Below are 17,555 nucleotides of genomic sequence, written 5' to 3'. Positions count from 1 at the left end.
GCAACCGAGCAAAGCCCAGGAAACAAAATTCTCCTGATTTGCTTTGTGCATTGATTATGAACTATAGATTCAGCTATGAGAGTGTATGCACTACAACCATGCTTTTGTCTAGATAAGTGTAAAACTGCATATTTTTCATTACAAAACTGCCACTCATCCCATGTTTATTAGGTGATTTACTTCCAGCCAGGATCATCAATAAAACGGGTCTTACGGAAACAAAGAAACAAAGAAACTTGTAGCAACTGTGGGGTCAGTTTCGGGGGTAGTGAAAGATGGAGGGAGAGACGCACAGGTGAGTGGCACCAGGCAGAGCCGGGCCTCGCCGTGTGCCCCACGGCTCCCTGCGCCAGCTCTGCCCAGGGGGAGGCAGGCGGCCGTCGGAGAAGGGCTGCCTGCTCACGGAGCTGGCGTGAGGGGTGCCGGCACTGGCGCGAGGGCTCCGCAGCAGGACGAGTCGGGGAGCAGGAGAACGCGCTGTGCTGTGCTACACCTCTGCTGTGTCGGGCGCCGGGGCTGCCTGTGCTGCTGGGTGGTCTGGGCCCCATACGGCCCCCCGTAGCCACGGCTGACCCTGTCGCATTGGCTGTAGTCTGCCGTCAGATTACGTCCTTCTGGAAAAAAGGAGATTACTCTGAAACTCATCTTTGTTTGATGAGATTGTAATCCCTTAGCTGCACAGTTCTTAACAGGCACTCTCTTAAGTATCTCAGCTTTTTGTTGAGAAAATACCACCTTGTGTCACAGGGAGGCAAATCATGAAAATGATTTTTGCGAACAAAATAAACTTTGTGTGTGTTTATAAACGTATCTATGTATTATATATATATGTACCCAAATATAAATAATAGCTTTTTTAATTATAAAAAATACAAATAACACAATCTTTAGCAAAAGATTATCATTTCAAATGATAAAGAAATTAAAATTCGGTTACCTAAAATGCTCAGAATTCTACCAAAGCCCTTTAAATGCATTGCATTGTCCCTAATACAAGGCAGGGTGAGTGTATGGCTCCTAGACAGTAAGTGCTAACAGGCAAGAGATACCTCTTCAGGGTGATAAATATTGAAATTTTCATAGTGGGATTCATAATGAAGTAATTGGCAGTTTTCTTCTTTGCTGACACAGCCTAGGTGAAAACTGTTTTGGAGATCCTCTTGCTGGTTTTCTAAGGTCTATCGATAAGAGTCGAAAAACAGAAGTCTCAAAGAATGGGCTCCTAGGCTCAGTGTCCTTTTAAAATATTTTAGCCTGATGAAGGTCAGAGTCTTTATATTTTTCAAAAGTGCCAACATTTCCATATATTCTGTAACTAAGATTTTTTTTAATTTGACAAACTTTTGGCAGAATTAAAATTCCAGCTTTAGTTGAAAATTCTCATCAATTTAGTGACTCACCAAGAAGTTCATATTTATCTTAAGCAACCGTGTAATCTGTTATTTTAACTTGAGTATGCCTTTTAGCGTATTTATTCTTATACCTCTTTTCTCTAACCATCTATTACATCTTTATACATCGCTTGAGTTTGTGTATCTTGTGGCTAATCTAAAACAAAGCCATACAGGTGATTAAGATTTCTATATGTGCTTTGAATAAAGAAGGAAATAGGGGTAAAAGCAATTCCCTGTGAGCCGTGTATGGCTTTTTGTGCAGGCGGAGAGTCAGGGCTTCCCAGATGGCACGTTAGCGGTAGCGGGTACGTCCCAAACGCTGCGGCCACGGCTAGTCTGCGTGCTTGCTGCTCGCCTGGAGGTACCAGGGCCAGCCGCGGTCAGGGCACCGAGCTGGAGACCCTACCGGAGCGTGAAGTGGGAAAGAGGTTATGTCTGGTACCGAGTGCACATACCACGTTTGCATGCCTTCTCCCGGCAGTTTAGCAGTGCAGGCAAATCAGCCGGCTAGCCGTAATTGCTCCGTTCAGCAGGTGCTGGGCTGCCAGGGAGATCTCCTCGTACCCTTGGTCTGGAGGCTGGACTGAACTCTTTCTGAGCAGCTACGTGACCGCTGTCGTCGGTTCACTGATGGCTTTTCCTCCTGTGTTCCTGGTGGATCTGTTGGATCTGAAGGAGCAATTCTGAGGATCATTTGTACCCCCCTTTCTGTTTTTTCTCTCATTTTTTAATTCTTTTCATTACCTGGACACATCTTTGTTACCATGATACAACTGTATTTATCTCCAGTTCTGCAGGACTTCTGTAAGCTGCTAACTGTATTAGCTCACATTCTTAACTAGACGAAATATAAATAAAAAGTTTATTAAAATTGACTGTAAATGACGCAGATCTTTCATTACATGTTTCTAGGCAAGCAGAAATATATAGGCTTACCTCGTAAAGATTAGAGACTTAAGAGGGTGATTCTGGTTTGCACCCAGACTGTAATAATCTTCTGCCATCCGGGGGATACAGAGCACTAAGGTTCATCAGTTTTCACCATCTTCTTCATAAAAATTATAGAAAGCCAAGCAAACACAATGCTAGTTAAGATAAATTGATATCTAATTAAACAAGTAGTGTTATCTTTTTTGGAGAGAAATGTTTCATACATACTCTGAAAAATGAATGTAATCTTGCTCATGTTAGTATAAAAACAATGCACCTCTAAAAAAACAACAGACTTTTTTATTCCAGTGTTATTTTAAAGTACAATTTGGTCCATAATGAAAATTGAGATGTATTATTTGGAGAATTATTATAAAAATAGCATATCCACTCTCATTGAGGTGTTAGATGTTTGATATCGTTTCTCAAGACAAACAGTACGCAGAGATGTGCTGAACTGTGGAAGTGTTTTCACTACGCATAAGTCTTGACTAACAAATACAAATGAGGTGTAGGAATATGGCTTTGTCATGCTAATGATCAGTGTTAGATTTCCACAGAGATCCCTGGGCTCACTTCTTGAACATTTCCTTTTTTCTGCTTTGGTATCTCTCTCAGAAGATGTGAAAGAAGATGTTTCCCAATACAAAGGTATCACAGTCTATTCTTCAGTGATTAAAGTAGTTTACAATCCAAATAAGTAAATTTAACCTAGGATCAGAAAGCAAGCAGAAGCGCATAAAAGTGTAGGGTAACATTTTCAAAAGGGCCCATTGACTTAAAAGGTAAATGCATTTATGCATGAAAAATGTTTATTTTAAAGTCTCAAAGCCAGGAATAGAACCAAGATCCCCTGACTTGCAGCCTGGGGCGTTGTATCCCTGATTTCCTGCTCCTGAGCTAGCTTGCCTGTTCGGCTGACATGCTCGTAACCTTTGCAACTGATTTCCAAGATCAAGTCATACTGAAATTGTATTTTCTATTGTTTTTAGTTTGCATACAGTGCATATAAGATAACATAATATCCTGTTTCCTCACGTGGGAAGCAGGAGGGGGAACACAGAGCACATCCATCTTACAGAACGTAGGCCGGCAGGCTGAAGGATCTGCTTTAGCCACATGGGAGAAGATTTGAGAACACTGCAAAAGATAGGCAAGCAATTATTTTCCAGTACAGGTAAAAGAACTTCATCCCATCAGATTAAATGAAACAAGCAGAAATCACCATGTGCTTGTAAAAGCTTAGCGAAGCTTGTTAAGGAGAAGGATAGTACCTTTGGCAAAATCTTAAGTAAATATGGTTGGAACCTGCACAGCTCTACACAGCTCAGTGGAGACAGAGCTGAGTGAAAGCTCCTTAGCTGCCGTGCTTTAACTCCTGTGCAAACAAAGGAGCCCTAATGCTGTGAACCTGGTAAGTCTGTGTAAAACGTGCATTTCCAGAAGATAATTCTGTATGATATGGGAAGTGCCCATTGGATTTGCATTATTTTGATAACTGAGTTTTAAGATGTGAATTTATGAATTCACATATTAAGAAGATGAAAAAATATATTTTTCTTTATTGGAGTAATCTTTAACAGTGGCTGCCTGTGGATAATAGATCATTAACTCAAACTTGGATGCTTCCCTTAATATTCCAGGAGACCTAGAGCTTGCAGATGCACCAGTCTTAGCTGGAGCCTGCTCTAACAATAACAAGTATGGCTGATTTCAAAGAGATCTGTAATCTCTACATTTGCAATTAAAGAAAGAAATACTACTTAAAATGGCAACAATTCAGTTACAATATATTATATATGTAAGTTTAGGCTGGAAAATCAACAAATGTTAAGTGAAGTAGATTGAAAAATCCCCCAAAGAAACAAGAATGGAAGAAAAGGGCATTTATGAGTGAGTTGGTTATCTTATGCTGAGCCAGTGCTCACACAGTGCCATGTTACATGGTGCTGCTAGAGCTGCCAGTTTACCCAGGACAGGAAAATCCGAACTCCTGATCTATCTGATCACTGTAATATCTAGGCCACTTCTAGTGTAGGTTTAAGCTCCACAAGGAGCTGGGACTGTTGCCTCCACAGAAATCAACACTGGAATTCTGCTGGGATTTAAACGCATTTACTTATTATAGCAGTACTTTTAAAAGGTAACTAATGACTTGTTCCTGATCCTTTTTTTTTTTTTTTTTTTTTTTTTTTTCTTGCTTACTGAGGGAAGTTTACCTCAAAAATAGATGCGCATGAACATAAAACTGAAAGCAACCAAACTATTTTTCCTGTGAAGGAACTCTAGTTACAGTCTCGCAGGCTGCTTAGCGGCCTGGGCAGGTTAGGAGACTCACGTGAGCGAGACGGCGAAAGGCATCCTCTTGGAGAGCACCGCCCCACGACCAGACTCCCCTTTTCCCCTCCTGTCCAGTCAAGGGCAGCAGTAAGGGGCACCGCTGGCACCCCTCCAGGCTAACCGTTAATGTTCTCCGTGGGGAACTGTCCTTTCCCTCTTGTTCAAGGAAACAGCAAGTTTCTTGTAGATTAAAATCTTTGTCATGGCTCTCTAGTACTGCTATTGGTCTTCATTTGGAAGACTTGGCTTTTCTTTTCGAAGAGAAGACTTGAAATTTGATTTCTCAGAATCCCAATAAGATCATCGAAAAGACAACACCTTTGAATGTGACAGGAGTTTTCTGAGAAGGCAGTAATAGAAAACATCTGCGCTCCTGTCACCACATCTTCGGTAAACACACATACCACACGCAAGTACCGTGTTCCTTTGTGCGTACATGCCAGATGGTTTTTTTAAATACACTTCTTCGGCATTTCCTAGCTGTGAAACATTGTGTCTTTTCCCCGCGGGTGAGCCATACCGTGTGAATTTTTTATGATACTGACGTGAAGGAAAGCACCATACCACTACTTATTGCAGTATTGCCAAATAACTTGGACAGCAGGCCAGGGAGGTTTCAGAAGATCATCAGTAGGCGTAGAGGCATCTCCTTCTTCTTTCACTTAACCACCTGGTACCTGTTAATTTGATCTTCATCCCATGATGGAAAAGGCAATGCAAAGAATTTGTTCCTCTTTCAGGATCACTTCTTCTGGCATAGTTGTTCTTTCTCTCTTTCCCCAGCCTCTTTACACACTAATGCCGAGAGACTGAGGAGGATTAACAGCAAAATCACAGCTGGGGTGCACAGAGCAGGGCATAATACCTAATAATTCTGGTAATGAAGCCTAGGGAGATCATATCCCTTAGCAGTGCTTTTAAAGCATTTGATTTTAATCTTGTAGTCTTTCCATTTTTAATGTACCAGTATTTTCAGTACAATGGCATCGCCTGCTATGAGGAGCGCCAGAGCGGGTGCTCAGAAGGAGGCACGCAAAAATCTATTCAGCCCTGCAGTTCTGGCTTCTCCTTGTAATACACAAGCGTTTGTCTTGAAACAGTACTGTTTCTGATGTAGTTAGTCCTTATAGTAATTTACACAGTTTTAGACAATTAAAATGACCTTATATTTAGAATTTTTAAACCCCCCAAGTTAGGGTGAGGCACTTAGTAGCAGTGGAGGCCTCATCTCCGTTTCCCTGGCATATGTCATTCTTTATTCATTTTCTCCTCTCCAGTCAGTTCCACACGAAACCATAGCAACCCGTTTGTGCTCTGCTCTTGGCAGCACAGAAATCAGCCTCTGCGTATGAGAAGAAGGGTGCTGCCCCTTTTCCTCTCATCTCCTCTCGCTGGGGACCAGGCGGGCCCTGCCGTGGCTGCGCCCTCAGGGGCTGGATCCACAGGCACAGACTGGAGCACTGCTTCCTTCATCCGTCTTTCTTCTAGAGTAAGTTTAAGTGAGGAGAAAGCCTGTCTCCACCAGAATGTGATGTAATATAGTGTTCCTCTTGACCCTCCCTGCCGTGCCCTGTCTTTGGAAGCGATGGTTGAGGTCACCAGTGTCACTTGGCGTTTAAGCCTCCCAGCTCTCATCTCTGCTCTCCTTTCGAGGGTCATCCTATAGGATTCAGACAAGTACATTTGGGGTGTTACTTTGTAACCTGCGTTAGAGACGAACATTTTTCAAATCAAATGCCAAGAGGCATTGTTTTTTTGCCTTTTGTTATATGAAGAGTTTGCATGGTTACAGTTGGTACCTTGGGAAGTTTTAAAAGATTTACTTGTCCATTCTCTAATTTTCTGTACTGCTCCCCTTTCATTTTTTCTCTAGGAAAAACAAAAAAAAATCACTTGGCTAAGCTAAAACACCCTTTCTTATCTGGGCTGTCGTCATATGATGGCTGGATATCACTTTTCATTTAGATTCTTGCTTCCCTTCAGAGGACTTTTGAAATCACATTTAGTCTCCAGCAATTGCACTTAAAAGCTACTAGGGACTAATCTCCCTGGAGATTTCTGGACTTCCAATTCCTGTTGGCTTGTGAATATTTACATGAAATGTTTATTTCTTTGTAATACAGCCTTATTTAAGAAAAAATGCATATTCTGAAATATTTATTTGTGGACATTTTCTGAAGATGAGAATGTGTAACAAAGACTGATCATCCCCATATTTGACAATTTTCTAGTCTTAAAGCATATATTAGAATAAGAGAACACTGTAGATCTGGCCAGAGCTGTCAGATACTGTAGTCTTTGTTAATGAATTTTTCATCATTGACATGTCAAACAAATATTAAGGAGGGATTTGTGAAATAATTAGTTGCAGTAACTGTCACGCACATGGGGATGTTCCGGTGTCATTCACCAGGCTCCTCCGCCATCCCGTCCGTGCCCGTTCCTCGGGGCTTACACCACTCCGGTGCCCGTCGCAGGTTTCCCATACCCTGCTCTGGCCTTGCCTGGCAGGCCCCAGTGTGACCCGGGATTACCAAAGGCTGTGTCTGTTAGCAAGCACTGTGGCTCCAGAGGAGAGGATCAGCAGAGCTGACACAGAGAATCGGGTGTCCACATTATGCTGAAATCAGCTGGCTGTTAGCTGGAACAGTCAGCTGTCTGATTTTGGGTGGCTGCTGTATACCTCATCCGTGCTTTCCCCTTCGCTGGTGGAGTACATTACGTGCCTTCCCTGAGCGCGGTCTCCAGTTTAGTTTCTTCTGAAAGGAATCCAGTTCAAGTGCTCCGTGACCTTCCTGGGCTGTGAAGCGAAACCTGATGAAGAGGCAGTATCCAGGAGATCCTCTTAACGAGTTCACGGTCGAGTGGAACCAGAATGCTAATGCAGACATCCAGCAAATGCAGTGTGCTATTGTCGTTAAATTGATTTATAGAGTTTAAGGCTTGAAAAAATCATTAATGGTCATTTCATCTGATGACCCACATAACCTCACTGAGTGATTTTGTCTCCAGCCCATAATTTCTTTTTCAGCTAAAACATATCCTTTAGTAAAGAAATCCAGCATTACCTGAAGCTTTACTCAAACGCGATACAGGAAACCTGTATTCTCCTGAGATAAACTGTCCCGGTGTTAAATTAAACTGACTTCAAAATCTGCCTTCAAATGTCACTCACTGGATCACGGTATGTTTTGGTGTTTTAAAGAGTCATCTGCTTTGAAAAATAGTTTCCCTCCGGTGAATACTTTTTTAGATCATCAAGTTATTTCAGCCCAGTGACCATGATATTCTTACCTGTATATCAATAGAAGAAACATCGATAAACTGAAGAAAAGTTAGCACAGAGAAAAAAGAAATAATAAGCTAGAAGACTTGAAGCTGTTGAACTTATTCTTTATCCTGAAAAAATATGTCCTGGTGAATTGACAATTACACGTGGAAGACCTAGACCTCTGAATATTTGGCTGACACAGACACATGGAAGAGAGAAGAATTAGCTGAGAAGTAGGGTCCCTTCATATTAGAAGGCTGTCTAGTGCACAATTTTTTCTCACATTCAAAATACTAAATGACAAATAATATTCTTATAATAATAGCTGTAGGATACATGAATGGAAAAATAGAATGATGTATAGTGTGTTTAAGTTTCTGGAAGCAACGGGGTAAAAGTAGGCAGTTTTATGCAGACGGTTCGTGTTCTCAGACTATCGAGTGAAGCACACGCTGGTGTCTTGAGGCTCGCGTGAGAAAATGAAGTAGACCTTTCGTGGCTGTATTGTGTGAAACGCTGTATTATGTGAAATGCTCCTGGAGTTGTTTTAGGCTCCTTGAAGAACACGGTCTCTAATGCAGGGGATTGTAGAACGTAATGCAGTAAGTAAAAGCAGAGTATGCAATGAAGGATCGTGTAGGTTGATCTTTATTAAGAAATAGTGGTTATGAAGTGGTTCTAGTTATAGTAAAATTTTCGGTAGAGTTAGAAACAGAAATTAGTATGCTGTATGGTATAGAGGACATACATTGATGGTGATGAATTTTATTAGCTAACCTGATCAGATTGTTTGCTTACCTACCTATCTTGTATTCCTCTATTAGCATTAGAAAAAGAGATTGCTGTTTTCCTATACAAGAACTATCTAAAATACCTTTAAAATCTAAATCAGTTCCAGTTCATGTATTATATTAATTAATTTATAAAGCCTTTCAGTTAATTCACTTTATCTTTTAAAGACTTATGACTTTACAATTTTAATTAAATTTTATTTTATATACTACATTCATTAATGTATTCATTTAAAAGCATTATTAATTTATTGTCTGTATCCATTATACAATTAAAACTGTTACTATAGTTTTTGTCTCAATAATAAGCAGCAGATGTATCTCCAAGCAGCTCTAAAAAATGTCCAAGTCCCCTTTTTCAACCTTATCACAATTTTTTTTTCCTTCTCTTATCCTAATCCATGCTTCCAGAGGTGTCAGTGGCTCAGAAAAGGAGTCTCTTCGTGGAAGGCAGCATCCCTGACCCTGCTAATTCTTCACATTACCATCAGCTCAAGTATATTTGGGAAAGCCACCAGTAATCATGCAGCAGTGGGAGGTTCATGCTTTTCCAAGCAAAGAATTTATTTAGAGGATTATTTCAAAAGTCTGCTTTTTTTTTCTGAAGCAGCAGTCAATATTTTCTAACTAGATACATTCCACAGGAAACTGTGTTGTATTTGGGATGGCTATGCATTTGGTTAGGTACTGTATTTGTATTATTAATGCTTTGTTTTTTAACAACTATGGTATAAAGAGCAAACTGAGAATATTTAGAACAATTACCACTCAAATGAGAGTTATAAAATTTCAGCATCTGGTAGCCTATTGCTTATTGCCAGCTAAAAACTCCTACTAATGCAAATCTGTGCAGACAACCAGAATTCTTTAGGAAGAAAATTAAATAGTAAAGAAAGAGCAATGTGTAAGTCTCGTGTTAGGTACAGAAACAAATATTAACATTTCATAGGTAAACTTAAATATAGAGGACTCTGTGGCAAGATAAAAATGCTCTGTTTTAATTCAGAATTTCAATTTCAAAAAAATGCAGAAATCCAATACATCTATTCTAATTTGTCTGAAAGGTTTGTAAAATCTATGTACATGTGTTCCCTGTAGATTAGTTATGCCAAGATGGAAAGGCTCATTGAAATCTCTGGCAAATAAAAAAGTATGAACTACAAAATGCAATTAGTGCCTCTAAATCCCACTCGAGACTTCCTCTTTGTATCAGTTTTACTGGGGGTGCGCGGATTACGAACTCCGGCCTTACTGCCTAGGTCGTGGTACGACGGTGCAGTTCACCGTTGGTACTAGTTACGCATACTGGTGTGCAGAAGGCAGAGCTTAAGGCCTCGCTGCTCAGGCTTAGCAGCAGAGGCACAAACTGTCCAGGCTTGTACAGTTGTGTTCCCTTGCTTGTGGCATAGCTAGATAAAAACTGCAATGACACACAGTCAATACTGTAACTTTTTTTTTGAGAATTCATTGAAGTAGCACATTTTTTTCTGCCTAAATAGAAAAGAATAAAAAACAACTTTGAGCACTTCCATGTCTTCAGCTGGCCCCAGTGCCAAGCAGGCAAGCTGGGGCCCCAGAGCCCGTGGCAAAAGCAGTTCTGGTCTGAATCCTCCTTCGCTGCCAACCTCGCCTCCGTCCCTCTCCCCCAAACCTCAGCAGCAGCCAAGATCTTTCAGTGCAGGCCAGCACTGCGTGAGGTGCTGCCTGCCTTCGGTTTATCTGTGAGCCACATTTGGGAGCAAGGAATCTTTTCCCTACCTTCGGAAGAAAACTTTCTGTGTTATTCTTCATCCAGGAGGCTTTGTTCCCACTGCAGGATTTTCGCTTAGCCTTTTTTTCCCTGCACTTTGTTTCTGAAAGTCTGGAGTAAGTTTTGATATTGATATTTGGGAATTAGTCTTTGTATTTCTCATTACATTTAAAATCCCACAGTCCCACTCCATGTACTGCTGTGAAAATACAAAGTTGGATGTTTCTGTGAATTACAGCAGCATTCATCAGATTGCATTCAGCTGCGGCGTTCGGATACAAGGGCCCATTGTACGTTACCCTGACGGAGGAGGCAGACACTAATCTTTGTGACAGGAGACTGGGCAGAGCAGTGCCTGGCTCTAAAACATCCCTGAGAAAGTACATTCAGTAAAAGGAATCATTTTAAGGTAGTACTTTTTTAGAAAGCTTCCCTTTTTTGTGATTTCTGATTACCTAGACTCATAGACAAACACTCATGTCATGTGTTAGACACATATATTGCCTTAGGGTGCAATGCTGAAACCCTAAAAAGATAATTTAATTCCAGCAGTGGCATGGATTTGATCAGTGCTCTAAATGGACATTCAAATTAGCATCTTTTCGAACATAGAATAATGATGCCAGAAACTAGAGATGAGATGTTGGCAAATATTTGCATCATATTTTCAGCCTAGAGGACACAGCTTTTGTAATGTTAATATTTCACCTTGGTTGAGTTTGTAAAAGTTTTATTTCCTACCAGTTTGGAATACGAGAGTGTGCATATGCTGGGTGCGAAACCTGTTATCAGGTAGCACCGCTCCCTCGGCCGCGGAAGCACCGCGCTGATAGACACCGCTGAGAAGCTGTCGTCTTTTGTCTTACATTTCCACTGTACTTTTTATCCCTAAAGAGCCACAGGACCTTTATAAGCTATTTTTTTAAACATATATTTTCTTCACTGTAGCTCAGTATGATTTGTGTGTTCCCCTCTGTATTCATACAAGCGTGGGTCAGGACCGACAGCCGATTATGGTAATGGTACTCCTGACATGTTCATGATTGCCCTGATGTGGGTCTCAGGCCTGTTGAGGGCCACTAAAGTCAGCACCAGCATTCGTGAAGATGTTGATGATCTGGTCTTTAACCCTTCCGTGCTCCTCTTCATCGTGGCACAACTGGAGGGCAATGAGATTTATTTGCTGACACCACTAGGGCCTGGCTGCGTCAGACACCGTTTGTAGCCTGCTCTCCCTCTGCATAGGTGCCTCCGGTCTGCGATGTTTAGGGAAGGCGATTCTACTAAAATCTTTTAACAGAAAACAGTATGCACCCACAGCCGCACACTTATCATGAAGTCATCCCGAACACAGTCTAATCTTTTATAGTCAGATTGCAGTTAATATTGGGTGACACACAGTTTTGATTTGTATTAATAATGGCAAAGGGCACAAAAGCATGTTCTTCAATTTTAGAGTAATGAAAATGCTATTAAATAAGTTAATGCATGTTTTTTTGTCCTGGAATAAGATGTTTAATAGCAACTAAGTGGTTGCAGTAGCCACAAAGAAAATTGTATTAATTATATATCTCCAAGTGCCTTGCCTGTCAGTGTTCGGTATTCTACTCAAAAATGGTAGACATGCATGTCTTTTGTACGTTGCCTTTTCGACATTATTATACATGTAAAATTGTAGGTTAATTTTGTTAGCTAACCCTCTTCTTTGTTCTCTTCGGTTAGATACCTGGAGCTAAGGGAACTACCTTTATAGAAAGAAATTCATAAAAATAAAAACTAAAAAAGAATCAGAATTCTAAATGTGTGCATCCTAAATGTCTAAAACTTATAGTCTTTAAAAATCTGTTTCACTTACCATGAAGTTGTGAAAGCAAATAGCTATTACTAATTGTTTGAGATTATTATTTACTTCTAAGTTTGGATAATTTGTTTAATATCAGCTGCAATTTAGAAGTCGTGCATGGCGGAAACCCTGTACCCTACTGAGAGAGCAGGAAAATTAAAAAGCAGTTTCAAGTCAGTGCAGAATTTAACTTCCATATTCTCAGGAATTAGTTCATAACTGCGCAGCTAGAGATAGCAACTTAGTAGCCATTTCCAAATGCAAGAAAATCTTTCAACATAAAATTGAAATCTTCTCATGGTCTCGCTGTTCTGGTACTTATAGCTGCGAACATGTGGCAACATCTGGGGGAGGACGTGGCCGCTGATGCCTGTGCGAACCCCCAGTGCACTCATCCCAAGGGGTCGCATAAACCCTTCTGTATCCACAAAGCCGCATTTCTGCCACCACCCCATCTCACTGGGAAGGTCCCGACTCCACAGCACCGGGTCCGGAGAGGATTCGGGTAGCGCACGCGGTCACGGGGGTCCCGGGGAGTCTCCAGCGCCGCGGAGATCCAGCCGCGATGCCTTCTGGTGAGACAGGCACGATGTGCAGAGGCTCGTTAGGGTTTCCCTTCCCTTCCCTTCCCTTCCTTACTTTTTTGAGCAAATCATTTGATTATCTTTCAAGCTTGACACTTTAAAACACTGTTTTCCTATTTCTGTTCAAGGACCAGGGCTCTTTCAAGCTCTGCACGTATTAAAATTATTTTATTAGTGTATCTAATGTTTAAGTGATTTGAATATTAAAGTAGGATGTTCAGTGAAATACATGATTACAGGAAAAAGGAAGTACATCCTATTCTGTTACAGACTTGCTCTGATGTGTAACTAAAGCAGTGATATCTTTTTACACCTCATCCTTCAGGAAATTTAGTTTGTCCACCTGGATGCTCTACCCCTCCATCACTCAACCTCTGCTTAGTAAAAATGCAGTCTAATTCTTTGGCGTTTAGGGGTTGCTGCACTACCTTCAAAGTATCAGGAATAATCATCTTCCTTTTTTAAACTTCCTTTTTGCTCAAATTCATTCCATGACATTTTATTACCTTCTTTCTAGTTTCTTTCTCCATGTGACGGTTTGCTCTTCAGCTGCACCCAGAAATGCCCAGTGTGCTAGGAAGGAGCAGGACGGAAGTCGTGGAGCAGCTGTTCTCCAGCCCTGGCTCTGCAAGGCCTTGCTTCCCCTGGAGCCTGCAGCAGGGCAGGCTTGATGGCGGTCGGGAAAGTGTCTGCCCAGGGCTCGTTTCAGGAGCTGAAGAGGAAACCTGTGCGAGCGGCCGTGCCGCCCCGGGCAGGCAGCGGGACTGCTGTGCGGGAGCCGCTGCCGAGGCTGCTGCACTCGCTCGCAGCGTGCAGAAGCGGGGAGCCTGGCCCAGCCACCCCCGTCCCTGTCCCTGCCCCTGCCCCTGCCCCTGCCCCTGCCCCTGCCCCGCGGCGCAGGCCTCCCGGTGCCCCCTGAACGCCTCGTGTCCGGAGCACTTTGCCTGACAGTACCGTTCGGCTGGTTAGTTTTGTTGGTCAGTGCAGTTATCTTGTGTTTATGAACATAACAGAGCAAAATTTAGAAACATTTTTTTTAAGTTAAAAAGGAAGTTAAGCTAAAGAGGCGTCAGTGCAAGGCAGCGCCAGAGTGCTGTGTTTTACTTCTGAAGCCACACAGACAGGAGGGAACGTTTGAAAGAGCAATATGCAATTTTCTAAAGGGTCTACGTTGTTAGAGTCAGTTAAGGAAAACCTCTCTGTTTATTTAAAATGTGAGTATAGTTCAGCTGTTCATTTACATCTAATTATAGAAAATACCCACTGAATGTGTGATACCACCATACTGGCAATAATGTCAGTGTTTTTATTCAAAAAAGGGGATCGTGCTGTGATCGTGAGTGATGGCAGCTACCTGTGCTGTTAGACCCAGCTGTAACTACTTGCAGAATTGTTATTCACACAAGTAATTTCAGAGACACAGTGATATGTCGTATAAAAATGGGTGGCTCGCCTGAACAGGATTGTGCAGCATCAGCTTCCCGCTGCAGACAGCGGGAGCACGGACAGTGGAGCGGGTCCCGCTTTCCAGGCTGGGGAACGTTTGCTGAAAGTTTGATAGACTTCATGTTTCTGACTTAATCCCTTCTGCAGCAAAGTAAAATTCAATTGTTTTACTATAACTCTCAAGTGGCAAATTATTTCAGCAGCTCCATGAGCAACCACATTTGCACAGTCTGATTGGCTGCTCTAAAGGCAGAACCGGTTTAATTACGCTGATATGCATGTTATGCAACGAAGCCTGAACTCCCCCAGTCCAGGACGTTGGAGTAGACCGTCCTTTCAAAGCAATGAGGTCAATGTGAGCAGATTTTATATTAAAGGGGTGGGTCAGGGATCTGCAATTGTCGGATTCAGCAAGCTAGTGACATCGGTGTGTTTCCAGGTAGTGGTGACACGTTTCGTTTGACGAGTGCAGTACTAAACATGGTGATCACCTTGGTGGCGTATGGTGTGGCTCCGGAGACATCCCAGATCAGGTTTTGCATCTTTATGTGCAATTCCTAGGAACCTCAGGAAAATTATGTGAAAATCTGTTCATTAGAAATTCAGGAAAAAAGCATTTTGTTTGCATTGCCTAATAAAACGTACAAGTGTGTATATAATTTTTCCTGGGGTGTGTATTTTATAGCTTAAAACATTACAGTAGCTTTGTGGCACAGCTTGCTGAGCGATGTTGTTTTATGTCGCAATATTTATTTCAAAAGGAAGATTTGCTCTTAAGATTGAGTAAACAACTATAAGTTTGCTAGGGGTGAGAGCTCATTTCAGCTGTTGATCAATTTTATTTAAAGTAAAACTGCCCAGTATCATTTATTATCCCATGCATGTGCTTAGAGTCCTAAATGCTCATCAAAAAAGTGGTGAAATATTCATTTTGAAATTTACCTGCCTGAACAAAGTTGTCACCTTGCCTTTGGGACACGTGCACACACACATATGTGTAGCTTGCATTTAGTTTTTTTGCCTGTTAAGATTTGAAGACAGACCGTAGCAATTGAAATGTATGCATTTAAATGCAGCACTAAGGAAAGAGTGGTCAGTCTTTATTCCCAGTAGTACTACTGATTTCGTATATAACCTCAGGCAAATCATTTTACCTCTATTTTGCTATCAGTAAAAGGAGGATGGGAGAAGCCATGAAGTGAAGCTGTATTACCTTATGTTAAATTTCTCAATAAATCTGTTAGCATCCACTAACCACTTCATGGCCCTTATATAAATTCTGCAGGGTAGAGAATCATACTGTCTTATGGTTGTTATTTTCATATGAAGCATTTTTAAGAAAATAATGAGCTGAATTATCCCAGTGTACCTGTAGGTTTTTGAAACTCTTTCAACCAAACGTATCAGGATTGCTTCTGTGGAGTGAAAATGCAATGGTGTAATGCCTAAAACCCCTACATTTCCCCCAGAAGCTAGAAACAGCCCTTTCGGGAGGAGTGTTTCTGATTTAGCATTGTGCCGATATGCATGAGCATGGTTAAGTCGCGTAAGAAAGGAAAAACTGCTAAGCCAGATCATATCAGAGCCCTTTCTTATGGTGTCCTGTAATAAGCAGGTTTCTCTTCAACCTCGTGTACCTGGTTTATCCACTGAAACGGGAGAGTTTGTTTCCCTTCTCTTGTAGCAGACCGTGAGGCAGTCCCCTTATCTGCTCATCCTATTAAGGCAGCATGTGCTTGGTCTCAGTACTGTACTTTGGGAACTGTATTTTATGTTAGTGTGTTTTATGACATTTTAGTTCCTAGTTCACGGTGTTGTCTGGTGGTGACGAGCTGGTGGACAAAAGCCTCTCTCTCGTCAGTTTAGCTGTTGCCTTGCCCAGAGACCATGAGCGAGATTTTTCTGCATCCGTTTCTCTGTGAAATGGAGCCGGTGACACTCGCCGCCTTGGCCAGCTGCTGTGCGCTCTGTGGAAAGCTCTGCTGGAGATTACTGTTAGCAATGACAAGAGTGACACAATCAGTGTTCCTGCAAGTTTAGCATTCCTGTACTCGTTCTGTTAACCCGATCAGGAGCTGCCTTCACTAGCCCTCATAACAGGAACAACTCCAGTATCTCCAATCATTTTGTTGCCAAGTTTTTATAATTTTCCGCTTGCCCTGCCTATATTCTCCCTGCACACATGTGGTCAGCTGGTGAGCAGAGCTCAGCGCGGGCTTCTGCATGCGCTATGAAGGAGGAGAGGGTCCTGAAAGAGGTGTTCTGGCATCCCTGAAAACTCGGCCTTTATCAAGTACCACATCACCGTTCAATAGCTAATAAATGGAAGGCAAGATGCTGCCCTGTTGGAATCCTGCTTTTGGTTCAAGTCTGTCTGGCATTTTTCTGTTTTCGTCTCTGTTATCACTCTGCTAATCTTCCTAGATGCTCGGAGGAAGTGCAGCTAGTGCAGGTGCAGTCACTCTTCAGCCCACTGAGCCACATTTCTGTTTGAAGCCCCCAGAACACTATACTAGCTATAGATGTTTTCTGTAATCTCAGCACTTTCCTCCCTTCCCTCCTTTCTCAGCGAATATCAGCACACCCACTAACTTCCCTCTGTCTTTATATCTCGTATCTTATGCAGGGCTCACTCGCAATAAACTTCACAGGCATACTGCGCGCACGAGGGTTTCCTTCAGCCCGTGTATTAGCTCTTGTCCCCTTTTTCTGTGTGGAGTCTGAATTCTCATCAGCACCTGCTGAGCGAAGATTGATACTCACTGAGTTCATCCAGGTCGCCTGGAAGGCAATTTATGATACAGCAGTAAAACTTATTGATAGGAAATTGAGGTTTTTTACATCCTTTGTTTTCCTTTCTAAATCTATTATTTTACAAGATGCATAACACGTCTTTCATTGTTTTATCTATCTGCTGTTAGTGTATTTAGGAAAACCCTACGATAACTGCTGTCCCAAATGTGGAATCGGAGCAATCAGACTCAGCCAATCTCTACCAGATTCCCCTTACTCTAAATAAAGAAGACATTGCAGCAAGCGATGCGAGCAACAAGAGTGAAAGAGAGAAATGAAATAGGAGATTTCTTCAGTGCAAAAACTGTACCATGACAGAGTGCCACTATCAGGGGTTTTAGCAGGACTCTCGTCCTGAGGACTCGGTGCCATGTGTGCCGGTCTCCAATAACAAACACATCTCTGCTGGAAAA

General features: G+C 41.9%; 1 protein-coding gene and 1 long non-coding RNA gene across 2 annotated transcripts in view; one reads left to right on the top strand and one right to left on the bottom strand.

Annotated features, from left to right (window-relative positions):
- The window catches only part of NEGR1 (neuronal growth regulator 1), a 307,368-nt gene that overhangs the window by 102,254 nt on the left and 187,559 nt on the right, over positions 1-17,555 (top strand). The window lies entirely within an intron of this gene.
- LOC112982242 (uncharacterized) lies at positions 359-3,659 on the bottom strand. Its single transcript, XR_010390341.1, has 3 exons — positions 3,363-3,659; positions 1,850-2,439; positions 359-614 (listed from the first exon to the last, which is right to left on the bottom strand). It is a non-coding gene; the product is annotated as an uncharacterized LOC112982242 (long non-coding RNA).

The sequence above is a fragment of the Dromaius novaehollandiae genome, chromosome 8, assembly GCF_036370855.1.
Source record: "Dromaius novaehollandiae isolate bDroNov1 chromosome 8, bDroNov1.hap1, whole genome shotgun sequence".
In the NCBI taxonomy this organism is placed as follows: Eukaryota; Metazoa; Chordata; class Aves; order Casuariiformes; family Dromaiidae; genus Dromaius; species Dromaius novaehollandiae.
Note: the sequence above shows the minus strand (reverse complement) of the source record. Positions and strands in the feature narration are given on the sequence as shown.